Genomic DNA, 6000 nt, shown 5'->3' with positions numbered 1-6000 from the left:
AATAAATTTCCCAACAGAACTGAAAATCATAGTACAGCAGCCAATGGCCACTTGTTATTACACCCAAATAGCTTCAGTGATTTATATGTGAAATTAATAGGTAGAGACAAGGAAAAACTGTTACATTTTATGTCCAATTTCAGTATTGTTAGTTTTAGTTGTCAATGTTATTTTTAGGTGTTATTTACTGCAGGCTTGTTTCTCTTCTCAGTCATTTATTGTCATCCTCTGTAACAATTTTTCAATGCTATGGGGTATCTGTTGAGAGGCCAGACAAACGTATGGTTCCTGAAGAGGGGCAGCAGCCTTTTCGGTAGTTGCAGGGACAGCAGTCTGGATGATTGACTGATCTGGCCTTATAACACTAACCAAAATGGCCTTGCTGTGCTGGTACTGCGAATGGCTGAAGGCAAGGGGAAAGTACAGCCGTAATTTTTCCCGAGGGCATGCAGCTTTACTGTATGGTTAAATGATGATGGCATCCTCTTGGGTAAAATATTCTGGAGGTAAAATAGTCCGCCATTTGGATCTCCGGGCGGGGACTACTCAAGAGGACATTGTTATCAGGAGAAACAAAACTGGCATTCTACAGATCGGAGCGTGGAATGTCAGATCCCTTAATCAGGCAGGTAGGTTAGAAAATTTAAAAAGGGAAATGGATAGGTTGAAGTTAGATATAATGGGAATTAGTGAAGTTTGGTGGCTGGAGGAACAAGTCTATTGGTCAGGTGAATACAGGGTTATAATTACAAAATCAAATAGGGGTAATGCAGGAGTAGGTTTAATAATGAATAAAAAAAATAGGAGTGCAGGTAAGCTACTACAAACAGCATAGTGAATGCATTATTGTGGCCAAGATAGACACGAAGCCCATGCCTACTACAGTAGTACAAGTTTATATGCCAACTAGCTCCGCAGATGATGAAGAAATTGATGAAATGTATGACGAGATAAAAGAAATTATTCAGGTAGTGAAGGGAGACGAAAATTTAATAGTCATGGGTGACTGGAATTCATCAGTAGGCAAAGGGAGAGAAGGAAACATAGTAGGTGAATATGGATTGGGGGGAAGAAATGAAAGAGGAAGCCGCCTTGTTGAATTTTGCACAGAGCATAACTTAATCATAGCTAACACTTGGTTCAAGAATCATGAAAGAAGGTTGTATACATGGAAGAAGCCTGGAGATACTAGAAGGTATCAGATAGATTATATAATGGTAAGACAGAGATTTAGGAACCAGGTTTTAGATTGTAAGACATTTCCAGGGGCAGATGTGGACTCTGACCACAATCTATTGGTTATGAACTGTAGATTAAAACTGAAGAAACTGCAAAAAGGTGGGAATTTAAGTAGATGGGACCTCCATAAACTGATTAAACCAGAGGTTGTACAGAGTTTCAGGGAGAGCATAAGGGAACGATTGTCAGGAATGGGGGAAAGAAATACAGTAGAAGAAGAATGGGTAGCTTTGAGGGATGAAACAGTGAAGGCAGCAGAGGATCAAGTAGGTAAAAACACAAGGGTTAGTAGAAATCCTTAGGTAACAGAAGATATATTGAATTTAATTGATGAAATGATAAAATATAAAAATGCAGTAAATGAAGCAGTCAAAAAAAGAATACAAACGTCTCAAAAATGAGATCAACATGGAAGTGCAAAATGGCTAAGCAGGGATGGCTAGAGGACAAATGGAAGGATGTCGAGGCTTATGTCACTAGGGGCAAGATAGATACTGCCTACAGGAAAATTAAAGAGACCTTTGGAGGAAAGAGAGCCACTTGTATGAATATCAAGAGCTCAGTTGGAAACCCAGTTCTAAGCAAAGAAGGGAAAGCAGGAAGGTGGAAGGAGTATATAGAGGGTCTATACAAGGGGGATGTACTTGAGGACAATATTATGGAAATGGAAGAGGATGTAGATGAAGATGAAATAGAGGATATGAATCTGCATGAAGAGTTCGACAGAGCACTGAAAGACCTGAGTCGAAACAAGGCCCCGGGAGTAGACAACATTCCATTAGAACTACTGATGGCGTTGGGAGAGCCAGTCCTGACAAAACTCTACCATCTGGTGAGCAAGATGTATGAGACAGATGAAATAACCTCAGACTTCAAGAAGAATATAATAATTCCAATCCTAAAGAAAGCATGTGTTGACAGATGTGAAAATTACCGAACTATCAGTTTAATAAGTCACAGCTGCAAAATACTAACACGAATTCTTTACAGACGAATGGAAAAACTGGTAGAAGCAGACCTCGGGGAAGATCAGTTTGGATTCCGTAGAAATGTTGGAACATGTGAGGCAATACTAACCTTACGACTTATCTTAGAAGAAAGATTAAGAAAAGGCAAACCTACGTTTCTAGCATTTGTAGACTTAGAGAAAGCTTTTGACAATGTTGACTGGAATACACTCTTTCACATTCTAAAGGTGGCAGGGGTAAAATACAGGGAGCGAAAGGCTATTTACAATTTGTACAGAACCCAGATGGCAGTTATAAGAGTCAAGGGGCACGAAAGGGAAGCAGTGGTTGGGAAGGGTGTGAGACAGGGTTGTAGCCTCTCCCCGATGTTATTCAATCTGTATATTGAGCAAGCAGTAAAGGAAACAAAAGAAAAATTCGGAGTAGTTATTAAAATCCATGGAGAAGAAATAAAAACTTTGAGGTTCGCCGATGACATTGTAATTCTGTCAGAGACAGCAAGGACTTGGAAGAGCAGTTGAATGGAATGGGCAGTGTCTTGAAAGGCGGATATAAGATGAACATCAACAAAAGCAAAACGAGGATAATGGAATGTAGTCGAATTAAATTGGGTGATGCTGAGGGAATTAGAAATTTGTTAACATCGAGTATAGATTTAAGTGTCAGGAAGTCGTTTCTGAAAGTATTTGTATGGAGTGTAGCCATGTATGGAAGTGAAACATGGATGACAAATAGTTTGGACAAGAAGAGAATAGAAGCTTTCTAAATGGGGTGCTACAGAAGAATGGTGAAGATTAGATGGGTAGATCATATAACTAATGAGGAGGTATTGAATAGAATTGGGGAGAAGAGGAGTTTGTGGCACAACTTGACAAGAAGAAGGGACCAGTTGGTAGGACATGTTCAGAGGCATCAGGGGATCACATATTTAGCATTGGAGGGCAGCGTGGAGGTTAAAAATCATAGAGGGAGACCAAGAGATGAATACACTAAGCAGATTCAGAAGGGTGTAGGTTGCAGTAAGTACTGGGAGATGAAGCAGCTTGCACAGGATAGAGCAGCATGGAGAGCTGCATCAAACCAGTCTCAGGACTGAAGACCACAACAACAACAACAACAACAACAACAATGGGGAAAATGAAACTATAACTATGGTTTATATTTATACACCACACGTATAACATTTATTTGTATCACACAGACATGAAAAAGATAAACATGTTATATTTGATAATTAAAGAAAAAGAAGAAAACACTTTATCGGTCAAACACTGCAGACAGTTTTTCAAATGATAGCATTGTCGTGATTCGTAGGCTGTCTTTTAAGACACTGTCTTATCGATTTATCAACTCTTCACTGTATTTAGAAAATAGCCTGTCATTGTCTAAATTGGAAATGGAATCCCAAAAGCCTTTATTGCATCAACTGCAAATTTTGATTATGAATTCATGTTGCCTGCAGACATTTGATAAAGTCAGCATATCCTGAAGGCATGTGCATTTGCTTTACATCCAAATTCTGAAGTGATTTATACCCCCCTTCATTGTATCTGCACTACTGAGACTAGTCATTCCAGGTACAGACTACGAGATCCTGGCCATGTCTAAATTAATAGGGTTCAAGCTTATTGTCCTTGTGCTAAAAATGTTAATGCAGAAAAGTAACATTTTTTACCTCACCATATTAAATTTCTTTTAAATTTGGTGCATCCAGTGATCCAGATAAGATGTGGAAAACTACCAATCTGCAAAGGTATATGGCACTTGTGAAGCAAGTTAGAGGACAGTTAAGTTTGGAAACTGTGAAATTGGAATGCATCTGTCTCAACGCAAATGACACTTATTCTGTTTCTCTTCTAGACACAGCAGTGAAACTTATATCTTCAAAAAGCTAACAAGTAAAGCTTTACATTGATATGCAACATGATGAGTTTCTAAGAATTTCCACATGCAAGATCATTGACTTTGTACTTTGACCTTTAATATCTCAAAACAACCTACTGTCAATTGTTCTTTGAAAATATATTATTGCTCCAGGGTGTTACTATAAACAAAGGTAAATATCAAGATCATGCTCAAAAGTTTATTTAGTCTACATAATCACACTTTCAAAATGCAGTAAGTAGCACCATCGTAAACACAATGTAAGAAACACACATCACAACTATAACTAGGGAGACGGTCAAAGAGATAATGAAAACTGGAAATCTGAACTGGCTATAGCTAAACAGCACAAGTTAATAACAGTACATGTATGAGAGAAGTGTCATTATTATTTTGGGCTCTATAGCTAACTGGAGCCCTTGTAGTTTAATAACAAGTGTGCCATTTATATTTTTGCTAATAAAGTGTTTATTGTTATTTGTCTACAAAGGAAGTTGTTTTGGCTCAGTGAGTCCTTCTCAGGTCTCTTCAGTCAATTTTGATGAGGATTTAAGTGAATTCCACAAAAACTTTTCCACAGTTCCCAGGCTAGACAATTTTTCACATACCTAGTGCACTAATGTTCACTTCTCATTTGAGTACATCAGCTGAACTCACCACCCAAGTGCTCATACTCTTGCAAAACATGCGGCAGGCACAGGAACTCATGTTGGAAAAGGTGGCTGCCATCACTGTGTCCCCAGATGTTTTCAACCATCTTTCCTACATTACTTCCATGGCAAAAGGATGTTGGACTTCAACACTGCCACCATTTCCTGTGTTTCACAAGAAAGCAGAACTGTGGGCCAGTTATGCTACCCACCTGGAACAGCATTTCATCTCACATGGAATCTTTGATGATACTTATCTATGAGCTTTCTTATTACAATACTCTGGTGCCAAAGTCCATTGCCTCCTTCATCAATTTACTCTGGAGGTCAAATCGCATGACTTGTCTTATGATAAGCAGAACACAAAATTAATGGAATATTTTGATTATCAAATCCATATGGCAACTGCCTGCCTCACAGAAAAAAAGTGGCCAAACATACCACAAATGGATTGTACAGTTACAGGACCTGTTTCAGGACTGTTGCTTTCATTACACAAATGTCTAGTGCAAAGAATCATACATTGACTTGTTTCTGAGAGATATGATACTTATCCATTTGCCCAATGAGTATGTCAACAATTATCTCCTGAAACTCATTGCCAGAGTGCCTTCTGATTATTAGAGCATTTTAACAAATGCCCACTTATTTGGCGACCTTATGGGGCTCCTTACAACTGTTCTCCACTTGTCATCTCCACAGGATTCTTGCTAATAGTGAACTGTGTCCCTGCCGGATATGGCATCCCATTTTTCTGAGGTTCAGGCAGCTGTGCTTCCTGGGAGTTGTTGACTTGTAGTAATTGTTTTCTTACTCACCAATGGCATCAATGCTATTTTTCAAAATAGAAGTGTACATTTTGTAGTAAATCAGGTCACTAGGCAACAATATGTAACTTCGCATCTGAGATGAATGTGGATAGCACACAATGTGGGAGCATGGGCTCGGCTTCCAAAGCTTATAAATGGCACTCAGGTCTAGTCATCCTACACGTGCAAGCTGTATTACATATTTCTGATCTGTTAATAATGTTGGAAGTGTTCCTTAATGATATTTCCTGCACATTCCACATCGACACAGGATCATCCACCACGATAATCTGCCAGCTTACAGGCAGCTAGGATTACCATCACTTCAATCTTTTACCAAGCACGTGAAGAATTACAGCAATGATAGCATTTAGCTGACAGGATAGTTTTGCCTTACAATCAAATATCATGAGTATTCCCTGATGGTTCTCATATAGGTTGTTGCCACCA

This window comes from Schistocerca piceifrons, chromosome 3 (assembly GCF_021461385.2).
Source record: "Schistocerca piceifrons isolate TAMUIC-IGC-003096 chromosome 3, iqSchPice1.1, whole genome shotgun sequence".
Lineage (NCBI taxonomy): Eukaryota > Metazoa > Arthropoda > Insecta > Orthoptera > Acrididae > Schistocerca > Schistocerca piceifrons.
The sequence above is the reverse complement of the archived record's forward strand: the minus strand, read 5'-3'. Positions refer to the sequence as shown.